Here is a 17,546-nt window from a genome sequence, read left to right on the forward strand (position 1 = left end):
ATTGCATGCCATCATGTCAAACAGCAGGCCCATTTTACTGCCCAGTGAAAATAATAATGACCAAATGAGATTTCCTTTCAAAATCAATTTAATAGCAATCCATCTACCACACCAACTATCCATTATAACCAATAAGACATTTAAATCATCATCATAGCATTTTAGCAGTACAAACACCACAACCCATACCACTGCCATGTTAAACAAATAAAAATGAACCCTAAACCCCAACAACTCCTGCAGGACCTCCCATGCCAGATTAACATGAAGCTCCAGATATTCAACATCCCCCATCATCCTTCCTTCCCTCCAACAAGCCACAAATCAACTACCCAAACTATGTCCCCAATCCAGCATCACATGTCACATTTGTCATCAATGCAAATCCACATCAACCTCTCTATCCATCTGCCAAAATGCCATCCCACTGAAATGCTTCAAAAACACCACAATGATAAAACAGTGCACAAACTTTCTAATCTTCATGCAAAACTACTCAAGTAACTGGCCGACATGCAACCTCAGGAGTCCAAAAAGCTGAATGTCTTTAATCCGGTGCTTATCCTTGGCTTTCCATTTAAAGTTTTTCTTCCATTTGCTACCTTTGCAACTGGCTAGAAATTAAAACATGATCTACATCTGCAAGGAATCCCAAAACAATGCCTTGCTTAAGCTTTCTAATTTCAGTGTAAACAACGAAGCACCCATTTCCTTAAATATCCTATCTACTCTCAAGTCATATGTGTACTGAATCACTTCTTATCATCCCAAAATGTAAGTCAAATGGTATAAGTGAAACTCAATCTCAAGACCTTAACTTGATATGTGACAGTAGCAGAAACCACTTAAGGAGCAGCTTCATCTCTGAGAAAATACACCCTTTTCCAACAACTCCCACTTCATGTCAAACACCTCATTGGCCCTCTGCAAACAATTTCTTATGGTCATACAAGTGTTGTGGTGCCACCCCATGTGCAAGAACCTCCAGACTCCCTTTAACCATCCCTAGCCCTGCTTTACCCTGCCCCAACATACCTCCTCATTTGCCCCTACAACACCCTAATCTGTACCAACTCTGACGTGCCTTAATGAGCACTGAGTAAAGTAAGATTATCTACTACCTCATTGTGTTCCACCTCACTGTGCCCCACTCAAGCAACCAAAACACCCACCCCAGCAGAATTAATTATCTTTTACATCCACTGCTGTCAAGCCACTGACTTTTTTTCACTCTACGCTCCCTCATCTGTGACCTCTCTAACAACCGGGACATCCACTGCAACAGCCTCCATCACCTTTGGGGCTCCCTTCCTTCAGGTCACCGACTGACCTCAGGCCGCTAAATGAATGCCAACTCCATTCTTCCCCATCTGCAAAAGAAATAAAAGAAAAACTGTAAATTCTCTATAGCAACAGATGGCAATACTTTTAATGACAGCATCAGCTGTTGCCAAGGCTTACCTTGTTCATCAGCTACACAGTTGCTGCCTCACCCTCCTCACTTATCCTCAATAACCTGGCACTGAGGTGTCCCTCTGCAAATCCTTAGGCTTCCAGCAAAGGAACATACTACCCAAAAGGGTTTTATGACACAGGCAGCAGGAATTGAACCTATTTTTTGAAATGAGCCTTGAAAATACAGAAAAGAAATTGAGCTTCTACTCAACTATGTTATACCTATACACTGCAGATGAGTGAAATTTAAATATCAAAATACCTAGGTACCTTGTGATTTCCATAAGAAATCAGATGCAGCCAAGTCAATTTCATAAAACAACCCTGACAAAATTCCAATAAACAAACACTAAAAGGATATCCAGAGGCATTCAGACTTACACAAAATTACATATATATCTTTAGAAAGTATGACCTTGGCACCTTCTTCCATGTGCTGCTTTGTTCCACAAGCATCTCTAAAGGCATGACCCAGCAACCAAATTAAGATGCTTATCAAAAGTAAAATACCCTCATAAATTTACCGTACCTCTCAAGTGTACCTCATTCTGAGGAACGCTCCCCACAGGGGGCCATAAAAGTTCATGTTCCCTAAATTGCACGTTAAAAAGTTTGTCACATATTCCAAGTTAAAGATTTCCAACTACGTCACTCTGCACAGCAATAAAGAGTGTTAAAACTCCCTATTTTCCTCATACTTCTCTGGAATCAAAATTCTGAACTTCTATCCCTTCTCCATTTTAACCTCAGGCTGAGCTGCCTAGCTCATCTTTAACATTTCCTCCCAGGTTAGGAAGTCAATATACACATCCCATGACAATCTAAACTGATGAGAGATATGGCTGAATGTCTCCATGCTCAAATTAATCAGCCCATATATATATATGGGTTCACTTTATAATTTAAAAAAACTGAAATCCTGAATTTCAGTTTTCTGAACTTATAAAGTCAAATGTTGAAAATCGCAAAATATCAGAAACTCGAAATTCAAAATACCGAAGTTCGGAGCTTCTGGTGTTACGGTGTGTGAATGGATAGGTGTACGTTTAGGTAAATATGTATGAGTGTGTTGGTTAGGGGCTTTAGTGTATGTTAGTGTGTGTTTTGGCTGTGATGTGTGTGTGCAAGGGTCTGTGAAATGTGTGGGTGTAAGTTACCTTTGTGTGTGCGATTGTGCAATCTCGGCGTTAGTATATATAAGTAGGGAGGTGTGGGGTGCATGGGGGCTTGCCCCCTGCTTGTCTGTAGTGTAGGATTGTATGTTTGATTGTGGGGGGTGATTGTGTGTATGTGCATGTGTGTGGTGAATTTGTAGTGTAGGTTCGCGTTTTTAAATTTTGCGGTTATGGAGTTTCGGGATTTAAAGCTTTCGGGCATAGAATTTCGAAAAACTGAAATTTGGGGTTTCAGTTTTTCGAGATTCTCAAGTGAATCCACATATATATATATATATATATATATATATATATATATATATATATATATATATATATATATATATATATACACATTTATTGTTTGTCTAATTGGTTGTGGACTACCTACCAAGTAATAATAACTGTTAGCTTATGCATGCAATTAGAGAAAAAAAAATAAAACAATAACCTTCAACTATGATTTTCACAACTTGGGGAACATGCTCCATATATTACCTTGTCATGGGTCTAAATTTTCCTTTAAGATGAATGCACGGATGTCCTTTGCATTCTCTAAGCATGCCTTTTCCTCATCTTTTGCCAATTAGTTGTTATGCAAATTGTTTTACTTCACCTGTACAGCTAATAATTAGGATATCTAATTTATCTACTCTGTTTAAAGATCCATCAGACAAAATAATTATACCCTGGGAAGTTAAATATGCTATCCTTTCAAAATAATTATTTCATCTCCAAAATGCTGCTGACTTATTAATGGAATGTGCTATTTCAAAAGCTTGATCACAGCTTCCACTGTAGCGTTTTTACATATAGAAAAGTAGCTGGGTCAGTATCTACTTACAAGTGAGTGACATTGTACTGTAGACTCATACAAAAGCTAATTATACTAAGATAAACTGTAAAAATGCTGTCAACTGTTTTGAAGCCAGCAATGTCATTAGTTTCCTTCCCACGGTGGTTCATATATAAATGGGTAGTGACAAAATACTGCAGCATTTCATTTATATATCACATTACTCTCTGTCTCTTCTGTATGTTCATATTGCTGGAGAGTTAGCAAAAAAAAAAACACAGTGCAATTGTCAGGATATGATGTTAGTAACAAAAACAGAAGGGCACAGAGTTACAATTGTTAGTGAGTATGCGAACCGGTCATTTTAAGCAACCGGAATTAACTGAGTCATAACTCTGAAGTAGAACAACCTGAGATTTTTTATTTTTTTTTGTAAGTATAACATTAAGGAAGGGAATTTGATGACTACTTGAAGAATGCCTAGGGTATAAGACTGATGGCCTCATAAACGTAAGCAACCCGGGTTGCAAGCTGTGCCTGCCTTAACACTCCCCCATGGCCGTTAAAGCTGTAACACACATGCACTCCTGACAGGCATTCTTCGCAAGCAGATACAATCCAAAAAACATACACTGCATCAACCATTCCCCAACAAATCATAACCTTGGCAAAAACTCCATTCCCACTGCGACAAGTAGAGGACAATCGCCCCAAATAAGGACAAATGAAAATACCACCACCACAATCCCAAAAAGCCCAAAGAACAATCCTCACCACTGTTTCTTTAGACTTCAATAACTGTTATGGTTTCAGTAGGCAGCAAAAGGTGCTGCTGGGCATCAGAAATGGCAAAATTAAGCCATAATCACCAAACAAACAAGGCATGTGAACCCACTGCCAATGGAACATCCCAACCCAAACCCGCTCTTGTAATCCCCCATGGATGAAACCATCAACAAACCTCTTTTTTATTTATCATTCAGAGAAGACCCAACTCATCCAAAGCAGGTGCGGTGACCCTCCACTACCAGAGTGCACTTTAAGCACACAAAAGCACCCAAAATACACAGTAAATGACCAACACACAGCAAGAGCAACAAGGCACCAATCACAACCTCCGAGACCACTGCACTCCAGCCTGACTAGGTAAAATAAAACCAATATCCAGAATAGGGACCACCCTACATATTAATCTTACATCATTACCCACAACTAAATCTGTAGTTATAAGTGCTGAGTGAATCAAACAGGATGTCCTGTGTAATTCTGAACTGGCCTGGTCTCATACCTCTCAACTTCATAGTGCAAGAAATCTGGACAAAGCCTAAAGTAATGGAGAGACAACATCCCAACCAGGATGTATTTTAAATATTGCCCTTACAAACTTAAAAAGTTGTTAGAATCTGGTTGATTTGTGTTAGCAGGCATTCTCTGTAGGATGTCAAGCCTGAAACTGAAATATAGTCACTATTTACTTTCTTCAATCCTTAGTGATGTTCCAGAAAATCACAAACTTTATGAGGACCAGACTAACAATATGAGGCAAAAATGATGACATTCTGCTACAATCTGTACATGTGAGAGGTATGCCTGGTCCCCTTTTCACCATGTGGATGCTATACCACACATGAGCGGAAAAAAGCACTACCCCATGGAACACACTTGCAAGCTCCCTTGGCCTCAGAAACCATCACTAAAATCCGTGAACAAATTAAGAGACTCAAGACCTGCACAAGCAACTCAAAAGAGGATATAATTACTGCAGAGCACTGAAGAAATGGCAGTTCCAATGCCAAACACCAAGCCCTTTTTTTTGTAATCCATCTCTGCTCAATACAGACCAGGAATTATGACAGTCTAAAATGAAGAAAGCTACCAAAAATCAAGCCATCTCCCTCCACATAACAGCCAAATCCCCCCACTGCCAATGACTTCTCTAGTCAGAAAATGTGAAGTAGTTCACATTACCACACCCAGCCACTAAACAATACTGCAGGAAAGTTCACTCCTCAACTGGTTCTCCCTTAACAGCATAGTAACATCTATGAATCAGAACATGCTCATCTGGAGAGGCCTCCCTCCACAACAAAACATTCCCCTGCCCACAACTAAATTGCCAAAAAAAAAAAAAAAAAAAAAGAAAACCTAAAATAAGATATATATACATATATATATATATATGGATCTCCTACTATTCACTGAAAGCATATTTCACTGAAACACATTTCACCGCGCACTTTTCACCGAAAGCACAATTCACCGAAACCACAATTCGCCGAAACACATTTCACTGAAAGTTATATATGGCCTTTTCTCCACTGTAGTGTGGCCCTGGAGTTGGTATATATAGTAAGGGGTGGGGTGGGGGGCACCACCCACCACATTGGGGGGTGTGGGGGGCATAGTCCCCCACATATTTTAAATATTTTTAATTATATACATGGATATATGTAATTGCAATATATTACTGTTCTCTGACAATAATATATACATAAAATATGTGGGGGGCGGTGCCCCTCACACCCCCCTTACTATATATACTAACTCCAGGGTGGCACTACAGTGGGGTAAAGGCCATATATAACTTTCAGTGAAATGTGTTTCGGTATATATAGGGTTCCTATCAGATAGTCAAACTTCTGCAAGTTCAAACCTCATATGGTCGAGACCATAAGTTTGAATTTGCAGAAGTCCGAGAATTTCAATGTAAATCTCCATAAGGGGAGGTTTCCATTTTGTTCAATGTGGTGCAATCTCGGAGTTGGTATATTTAAATAGAGTGAGGTGCAGAGGGGCTTGCCCCCCTGCTGACAACAGTTTATTTTTTCTTTTCTTTTTTTTTGTTTTTTATCCATAGTCGAAGTTTTTTGACTTTAAACAGGATGTTTCGAACAATCCATGTTCGAAGATATTAAACTATGTGATATCCTATATATATATATATATATATATATATATTTATACATATATATCTATACACATACTACACTGCATATACAAACCACCTGCCATCAACCAGGAACCTGAGGCCCACTTGCTCTCCAGGAACACCGACAGGTTGTCTCGGACATAAAACATACCTTAGCAAGTTCAAATCAAAATGTGATTCCTTACTCAGTTACACCTGCATAAACAACCTTAAGTTCCTCCCTACCCTTACCTCATTTCCTCCCAGTCATCCTCATTCCTATTTAACCCTTTTATCAACCTACCCTCTTAATTCCAACTACTATTTTTATCTACCCCCCTCTGAAGATGTCCCTAGACAAATTAGTTTGTTACCACACCTCATGTATAACAGTCTTATCTGTAACAAATTTTCACTCTAACTATTCAGAAAGAATACACAGTGCCTTTGACTTTAAAATCTAAAATGTATCTTGCCATAAATAATCGGATCCCTATGAATCCATCGAATTTACATTTCACCAAAATGTAAATTCACTACTGCAGTTTCACGAAAGTGCATTTGTTCGAAAATGCACTTTCGTAAAAAAGCAAAAACAACAAAACCTAAAAAAAAAAAAAACACACTAAACACTATTATGCAGGGGGGCAAGCCCTCCTGCACAGCCCCCTACTTTAATATTCTTACTCCGAGATTGCACTACAGTGGGGAATAGGGAATATTCCTTTATCCCCACTGTACCATGATGTTAGCAATAGTTTCCTTAGTTGTACATCAACAGCAAACATTGATGTACAACTTATGCAACTAAGGTTGCATGCAAACTGCATGTTTTCGTGTACAAACTCACAAGGCACAGACCAGGAATCCCAAGCAGACTGCTAATGCCTTTAATACCTTTTTCACTGAGGCCATTCAAACTCTTGCCAGTCAGTTATCAATTCAGAACTTAACTATATCTAACTCTAACATTATCTCACCCCCTCCATTTCTCTTCCAACCAGTCCCAACTACATATATTCTTACCCTTATCCAAAAACTGAAACCATGCACTCATGTACTTCTTCAGCAGACCAACTACCCGCTGAATATCTACAAAAAGCAGCCAAATCCATTGCCTATCCCATTTCCATTTTCATCAATGGAACCATCAGTGAAGGACACATCCCTAGAATCCGGAAAGTCTCCCATATTATCCCCTTCATAAGGGTGGAAACTCTACTGAACTCTCCAATTACCATCCCATAGCCCTACTTTCTCCCTTGGCAAAGATCATGGAAAAATGCATCCACAGGCAATTGGTAGACCACCTAATCCAAAATAATTTACTTTCCAGCTGTCAACATGGTTTCAGACCTTCCCACAGCACTACTACTGCCCTCCTTTGCTTTATTGACTGTATTAACAAAAAAACGTAACCTCAATATGCTTTCCTCTGCACTATTTACAGATCTGTCTAAGCATTCGATATGGTAAATCACCAGATACTTATAAATATCCTCAAATCCCTGTCACTAGATGCACTAGCTATAAAATGGTTCCAGTCCTACTTAGATAACAGACAACAGGCTGTGCTTTGGCACAGCATTCTATCTACCCACCTGCCCATTAACCTTGGTGTCCCTCAAGGGTCCATATTAGGACCTCTCCTGTTTTCTATATTTATCAATGACCTTCACCTAGCAATCCACCAAGCTACATGCATACAATACGCATACAATTCCACACTTATATGCTCAGCCACATCTATATCTGAACTTCACTCCCTTACCCAGAAAGTGGTTAACACAGTTGAACAATGGTTTACACAGTGCTGTCTCCTTCTGAACCCCCAAAAAACTAAACTCCTCCTTTTTTTCCTACTCGTAAGTCCCCCCCAATAGACTTCAGAGTAACATCCAATAATGGTACTCTCATATCCCCAGATCCTACTACCAAACTACTAGGTATCACCATAGATAACAACCTTAACTTTGACACCCATATAAACAATACTCTAAAAACTGTTAATAGAAAACTAGGCTCTCTCTCTCTACAGGATCAAACCCTTCCTCTTTCCTGCAGCTAGAATAACTTTTGCTCACACCCATCTAATCTCTACTCTATGCCTCACCCATATATACTAATCTATCTAAAAACAACCTTAATAAAATGGAAAACTCCTACAATAACATAGCCAGATTTGCTTCAGGCAACCCATTCAAAACCCACCACTGTTTTCATCTAAAGCAGCTAGGATGGCTTGAATTACAAAAATCAGCTTAAATTCCACCAACTGACCATTGTCCATAAAACCTTTTACCAACCTACCAGTACCCCTATACTATCTACCCTCATTATCCCCTACAACAATCTGAAGACCTTACGATCGTCACATAAACTTCTTGTAAATATTTGTAAATCAAACAGGGCTGGGGACTGTCTCTTCTCTAATATTGTTGAAAAATCCTGGAACCTTCTACCTAGCAAACTTTCCTCTCTTCCCTCTATACCACTTTTCAAAATCAAACTGAAACTTTTCCTCAAAACACGCTGGTTGTGCCCCTGTACTAAACCGGACTAATCAACTAGCTCTTCTTACTTGGTTCAGCCTATCCTCCTCTTCTAAATAATCAAGTTCCTTTTTCTTAATAACAACAGATTTTGTCCTTCTAGAGACTATTACTTACATCTTCTGGAATTGTGACTACTTTTTTATTAATATATTGTATATAATCAGCTGCCTTCTTTTTCTATATTATGTATTGAAACTGCATTTTGTATTGTACTAATTGTATCTGCATATTTTGCACTATGTTATGAACCTCTTTGATTGTTCTCTGCACTGTACCTGCAATGTGCATTGTCTACATTATTTTTTGTCTATATGATTTTGTTTTTGTTTCCTCTGAGCTTATCTCCCCGGGCCTCTACTGAAAATGGACATATATCCAGTTAGACTAGCCCAGTCAACAAATGTAAAATGTAAAATAAAAATAAAATAAATAAAATAAAATAATTATCTATTTTTTTTGTACTTTATTGTGTTTTTTACCATGAAAGTGCATTTTTGACAAAATGCACTTTTGTGGAAGTGCATTCACAAATTTATGTTTCGTTGAAACGTAAATTCGATGGATCAAAGTAGATCTAAATAATCATATGCTCTTCTTGTCTGTAATCTTAAGGAAGTCTATTTTACTATTTGTCTAAACACTTTTTAACCTGGCTTCCAACCAAATGAAGTACCATATGAACTTCTGTGGATCACTTATATAATTCCATAAATGAAATACTGCGCATGAAGATCTCTTTATCTTTAGCATGCAGTTGTATGCAAATTGATGTTTCAGATCTGCAGTGGTTAAATCAGAAAAAACAGTTAATGCATTTATTAAGCTATCAGGTTTCAAAAAACATTTCTTAAAAAAAATAATTCACTTGTTTCATTTCTTACAGTACAGCATATAATAACTTGATCTAGGGGAAAAAATTAAGATAAACATCATAGATTGCCTGTATTACTCATTACCCTTGGAAACTCTGTTGCTGCATTCTGTTATGGATTAAACTGTATTGTGCTATATTCAGTATTCAGTATGTACCATAAAATACACCTGCTAGTCATTTTCATAAGGCTTACTGCAATACAACACATTTATTTATGTAGTAACACAATGTCCTGATGGCACATCATAATGGAATCTGCATGTAAAGGATATAACTAAATGTGATAAAAAATGATTCACAATTTATATTTCCAGAAATAATAAAATGTGTCATTAAAATTGTCCTTAATTGAAAATTCATAGAAAAGTACTACTTTTGCAATGCAATGTATATAATCACAAGTTTTTTTCTTAAAATCTGAATTCCAATATAAATTATACATTAATAAAAAGAACGGTCACTGGTAAAGTGACAAATTACAAGTGCAGTTCTGAATCTGAATGTAGTATCTGAAATTCACCAAGTTTAAGTTAAATGATAAAAAGGAAAATAAAACTTGAAATATTTACAGTCTTTATTTGTCCAAAAGATTTCCCTGTAGATGCATGAGCACACATTAACAGTGCTAAAATGAGAAAACTAAGTGAAAGCCAGTGCTACTAGTCTGTGGGCACACACTTCTGCCATCTTCCCTTTCCATTTTGTTTTTGTTTTTTTGTCAAAGATTAAAAAAAATATATGAAGGAAGAAGTCCTGCTTGCTTTCTCTTTAGCTGTTCCAAAAACATGATATTTCTGTAATGGTCTGTAAGTATGATGGACCCATACTAACCGCAACCTTCTGGCACCAGGTCACAAAAGAAAAAGCATTACTTCGGTTCATCAAATAAATAATTTACATTAATTTTCTCTACTGGAAAAGTCATAAAAAGAAAATATGTATTTCTGTTTAAAGCTAAGTCAGTAATATCATAGGAGTTTAAGGAAATACAAAGCATTCAAGGAACAAGACCATTTTAACCTTGCCTATTCCAACTTTCATGCTTTAAACAATTTCTCATAAAGGGCAAAGCAGAAAATTCCTGCAATATGGTTATGGGTAGTTATCCAATCATCCTGGACTAATTGGAAGGATGCAGTGATGTCACTTTAATAATTATCAATAACTCCTTTGACTTTTGTCAGGTATAAAAGCCATATAACTAATTCTTGTTTGCACTGAAGATGCCATCAAAATAAAGACAGATAGAGAGAGAGAGACAGAGAGAGAAGAAGTTCTTTGCAGTCAGTTGATTCATTCTTATTGACCAGTTTGAACTTTAGTTATACCAAGATGAAATCACAAAAATAATAAAATTGTAAATAAAATAATAATAGCCATTTGTTAACCAGGAAGATCCACTGGACACACAGTCCATTTTTAGAGGCAACCACAGGTGCAATGATTAGTTAGGTGCTGTGCCCTAGGTCATCACTAGGGAAATGAGGGCTGAGGCAGTCAAACCCTCTACCACAGAAGCTACAGAGTATAGTCTTAACCCTCCGTGCCAGCTGTTGGAAGAATATAGACATAAGTACTTCTGCATTTTTCATTAAACCGTTGGTGGCATTATATAGTACCATTTTTTTGCAACTATATTTCTCCAGAAAATCAGCTCTGTTATAATTTAGTTTAAATGTTTCTATAATTCAGTCTACCATTTGATGAATTAAAAGTTTAGTTTACTCAAACGTTCTGATTTCTAGCATACTCTGTTGGAAAACCTGAAAAATGCTAGATTCACTTTTATACACATCTTTTTTTCTATTTTTCATCCTTCACAAAATTAGCTACAGCTAAAGTTTGAGCTGAAGAATGTTTGATATGATATACTAGCAAATATTTTTTTCTGAATTCATGCTATGTCTTACTGTAGTAGTTTCATATAAAATCTTGTTAACTAATTACAGCAGCATACATATCTCAATAACTTCATATTTCTTTGTAGCATAAATAGACTGAAGAAAAAAGCAGTCACTTTATTAGCTTTGATGTTCCTGAGAAACTATACTTCATGCCATTACATATTTGCATTTCATATAAATTGATATAACAGCTAACAGGATTGATTTAATACACTGTGGACTCATTTTTATGTCCAGTGTTGCTATGCAGAGTTCATGTTCCTTGTACATTTATCCTTGATGGTCACTGAATGCCTTATTATCTTCAACACCAGAAGTATTTCATCCATTTGTCTACTTCAGGATGAGGCACCGGATGAAATAAGTAAAAGTGGGTCTTTGATACCTTTAGTAAAATGATACCAAATATCCAGTTACTTTCATCTGTAGGAGATAGGACGGAATAAACTCTCAACTACATGCATGAATGCAAATTATAATAAACCACACAAATTATAGAGAGCCTATGCATGACCTAACTAAACTACATATAAGTAATAATAAAGAACAGGTAACAAATCAATGTGCTATCAATTCATAAGTAGCGATACAGGAGGTGACCCCGTAAACCCACTATCCATCTCCCCCACTCGAAGAGATTTTAAAGAGAGACGGTGAGGGGCTGCCTGCTCATGGACTGGGATTTTGTTCCAGAGTATGGGAAGCCCTGAGTTATGAATCTCTCTCTCTCTCTCTCCCAGCATGTGTTTGTATGTTTTTTTAAATCTTTTAAATCTTTGGCTCTTGGGATTTTATTTTTTTTTTTTTGGAGCATGTCCATCAATTCCTGGTGGGACATGGCCTTTGTGTGTCAGGGCCTTCACACAGACCCTGAGCAGGCAGCTACTGAATAGAGCTGGAGCCTTTTCCTTTTAGCCTGGCAGCATATGACATATGTTGGAAACCCTGATCCTCTTGGTGAGGTACTTCTGTGGGTCAGCTGTGCTGTTGTGGTGTGGTGGTATAGGTACTGGGCATTGGGGCATTCAATGGCCTGATAAGGGGGGATAATGGGGAGGAGTGACCTGGGCACGATGACTTTGAACCCTGATGATGTAGACCTGCAAGGAGAAGGTGGGGTCTAACTAGAAAGTCTTTCTAACCACTTTGTCAAGGGTCAAATGAGAGGTCACTATCAACTTGGGTCTTGGGTCCCCAGGTCTCTAGTTACTTTAATTTTCATGAGGAAGTGTCTAAAATCGTTGTATGCTCTCTTTGTTGGTAGGTACATGGAATCGTCATGTGTTCAGCTCTTTATATTTCTTCTTGCCTCATATTTCTTTTACTTAACAGAATTAATTTCATGTATGTTGCACCCAGTGTGTTCCTAAACACAGTCCTGGATCATGTTAATATAAACTGCTCAATATACAGTACATTCAGTGACACATTCAAAGATGCCCATTATTAACATAATTAGCTGTCTCCTAACTTGCAGCATATATTGAGATATATACAATCCATATAGAGACGCCAAAACAAAAAATATCCATCAATAGATCATTTCTTTTTTATAAAAGAGGCCAATTACCTTTCATTTCCATCTTTTTTCATCCTTATAATATTTTGCATTCTGCAAAGATGTATTCAATATCTGTAATATTTTCTCATGTCCTGGAATCTGAAGATATTTTATTTTATTTGATCTCACTGAATTTCTATACCTTGTTGTTAATCTATGGAAGCCCATTAGAATTTATTTAATGTAGCTGCAATTTTACCTGCTTTTGAAGTATTGGAATTGAATCATTAGAAATTAATTATGTGTTTTAAGGATTTAATAAAGTCAAGAAAATAGCTTCACCTTACTTTGTATTTTTAACATAACAACATAAAAACATTTACTTATTGTATTTTAACTACTTTGTTGTTCTGTGCTTTTATTTTATTACAGGACAAGCTAGTAAATCCTACCACATACATATAATTTAAGAGAGTCCTAAAGAATACCATAATTTACTTCATCATTTCTGTAAATAAAAATAGTTTTCTGTATATTTACTTAATTATTAATTAAACTCTTTAAATGCAATCATTTATATGGCAATTCTTTTAATTATTGCTAATCTATTATATTATTAGTCAGTCTGAATGTAGTAGCATTGTGATCAAGTAACTGACAGAAATCACTTTAACACCATCAATTTTAAAATTATGTCATTAGAGATATGAATTGTATTAGTCAGAAGGATATAAGAACAGTGAGGAGAAAACAGAAAGTCTTGCACAGCAAAATCATTTAGATATTTTATGTTAAATATTTACATAATTTTAAGAACTTTAACAGAGAATGATAACCAGGTTCTATAATCAAACTAAAGTCAATGTTATCCAAAATGCAGTTGAAGTCCCCTACTCAAAAAAGGGGGGTTACTTTAAATTGCTAGATACTATGGGCCAGGTTATGTAAAGTTCATGGAATCTGGTAGATTATACAGATATCAGTGAAAAGTGGTGGATAACCATGTAATATGTAAATATGCCACAGTGAACTTAGAATATCCTGGCACATAACAGAGGATCTCAATTAGTAACAGCACACTGTATATCAACCACAGCTACTTCATAGGTCATGACAAATTGCTTTCAAAGTATGATGTACATTAAAAAGTTACAGAAAGAATCTCACAATTTAAGCAGCCTGACATTTATAAATACATAACTATGACAAAATGTCTGCAAGCTTACAGACAACTACAGAATATCTGTAATGCTGTTATTGTTAAAATATGCGTACTGTCACTTATAGATTATGAAAGAATCAGCAAATCAGTAAAGCTTCTAACTATATATTAGTATTACATGTCATTGGTGTGTGTATGTGTATTGACACTGCTTTCATCTAATTTCCTGTTAGGCCAGTGAAGGTCACGCATGTGCACCTAAACCTATCTGTTGTCTTTGACATGGCATATGTGTGTGACATATGCATTCCATTCTATGTTAATATTAGCTAACAATGGGTATGGGACATGTGTGGGAATCACATGTAACACACGTCCATGGAAATAGGCAGATAGAAAAGCAGATATGGGTTATGGGTGAAGAAGAGAGACACACAAGATGTATGTTGGAATATTAAAATCGGAGGAACAGTCTGGAGGCATGGGCAATGTATTTGGTGGGAATAGCCTTCATTTTTTTATTTTTTAAGAACAGAATAACAGGTAAACATAGGGAAAGAGGAGGAAAAGGGCATCACATACCTGTATAACAAATACTACAACACATGACAGACAAAGGTTGAAAATAAACAGTAAGGACAGGTAAGTTACACAGATGGCACACTGAACAACATGGCAATGGAAAGTTGTCAGTTAGGGTGGGGATCCATACCAGCCATGGTAAAATGCAGAAATACAGATATACCTATGTGCTATCATGTTATGACATGTTGCAAACTGTGTGGCAGTCTTATCTGGACATGCATGACCAATGGCGGATGTGTGTTGCAGGGTAATAAATAGAGATCAAAGTACACATTGGAGAAATAAATCAATATCCAAATAGTCTGGCAGCAGTGCAAATGTAAACCAAGCAACAACACAAATGTGCAAATGCAGATCTTGGATTGCCAGATAATACCAGCAGAAGACAGAATGGAACCTCGGACCATATTTGTGAAAGGCAAACAACCAAGTACAGTGTCAAGCAGCAGAACTGGAGCAAGGCAGCAAACTAGCTACTACCTACACAAGTAAGTGCACAATCCAAACAGACATGTGATGTAATGAATATGTCACACACATATGCCCTGTCAAACACAACACACAGGTGTAATTGTATATGTATGACTGTCAGTAGCTCAACAGGAAATTAGATGAAAGCAATGTTAATACACATACACACACCAATGACATGTAATAATAATAATATATGGACACAAATTTAACAGTACTGCCATATAAAAAATATCAGGTTGCATACATTCATTTCAATAACATACACAGCTTAAAGTGTTATCACACAAGTATAACAAGAACAAGGATGTAGTGCAAGCAGTAGCCAGTGACTTGTGTCTGTATGTCCTGCATCTGTATAATGGCCATGGAGTTGGCACATATTGACCTCGCAACCAAACTAATACACAATGGACAAGAATTCCAAAAAGTAAACATAGCTGCAAGATATATTGCATACCTACAAAGGTGGAAGGGAGGTGGACAACATAGTCTAAAATCAAGTAGTACATCACATCCAATCTCCACAGGCAAACTATAAAGTAGGACAAGGTAAGGTGGCACATTGTAAATGCATGTGCAGACCACATTGGGTGTTGTTGAAGTCAACCCAAAATACATTGGAGCAAATGGCAAATGTGTGTCACATGAGCAGGCTACATTGGCAATGTCAACAAAAATGGTCATGTATAAATCACACATACAGTATCTTGCAATCATATAACTTCAATTGGCATAGGTAAGCAAGCTAAGAATTGGTTTCCATATGGATCAGAATACATGCAAAGTCATGTATATAAATCATTGAATATGTACACCATTTGGTGAAAGGTGTGAATTTATCTGAATAATGAATGAATGTGGAAAGGTAACATAGACCAAAGATGGCATGCTGCACTGTTACTGAATAAATTATCATTACCATGGTGTATATATGACCATTATATTGGTGAACTATGCATTAAGTAAAGGAGGCCTGCCTATATGTATGAGATACATTTATATGACACAACATGGCTTCAGCATCGCCAACACATGCCACCCACAATGTCGTGATACCAATTGGACACCATGACAAATGTCATCCAAAATATATGGGAGAGGAAATGTCTTTCTGTTGTGCATACCACTGTGGTAATGCTGGCTATAGGCAACATGTTGTTTGCAGGTTTTTGTCAAAACACAAATGTTTACCATGGATATGTTGCAGCAGTAGCTGCATGTTAACTTCTGTAATATGAAGCTTAATGTTGAAGCAAAGTCTAATATGTTAATGTCCATCATGCACATGTTGAAACATAATGGTAAATGTCACACAATATCTGCATTGTATGTTTGGACTTGTAACACATAATCATAGCAAAAATATATATGCAACCTCAAGTGCGTGTGTGTGTGTGTGTGTGTGTGTGTGTGTGTGTGTGTGTGTGTGTGTGTGTGTGTATATATATATATATATATATATATATATATATATATATATATATATATCTACAGTCCAATGACTGATATGACACTGTGGTAGCAGCATTACACAAGGGGATCATACAGGCAATACATATGGAGTTGAGGCACTGCCCTGCTAGGATGAACATCACAGATGTACTTTCAGGCTATCTCCCTGAATGAGTCACACATAGCCTGTGTATTTCCTGAAAGAAGCTCCCTATCATATTACTCATCTGTGTGCAGCACATCTGTCAGCAACTCCAGGATCTGCTCACAATAATCATCTGACTGTGTTTCCTGGTGTTGTCTCTTCCAGCGTGCAGCAGGAATGATGGGATGTGCAAGTCCAGCTTCCTCACCATCATCCTCATCTCCATCATGTTCATCATCATTGGGTGATTCAGGCAGTGGTCAGGCATGAGCTCTTTGCTGAAGTCTTATAGGTGATTGTCCATGAGTCCCATGCTCTGTCAAGATGAATCACAACACAGGACAGAAATTACATATATGCATACATGATATTATCTGGCTGCATAACATACCCACTGTGACACACTGAACAGGCAGAAAACAGTCAAGCTTTACAATATGTTATGATCATAGTCAAGTGGATCACCATATGTGATGTATGTCAGTAATCGAAACCATAATAATGAAAAACAAATGTCTATCAGGCTGCACATTCCTGTGAAAATCATAGCTGACATTAAACTGAAACTGATATGTACATCT

This window comes from Protopterus annectens, chromosome 5.part1 (assembly GCF_019279795.1).
Source record: "Protopterus annectens isolate FY-2018-M chromosome 5.part1, PAN1.0, whole genome shotgun sequence".
NCBI classification, from domain to species: Eukaryota; Metazoa; Chordata; order Ceratodontiformes; family Protopteridae; genus Protopterus; species Protopterus annectens.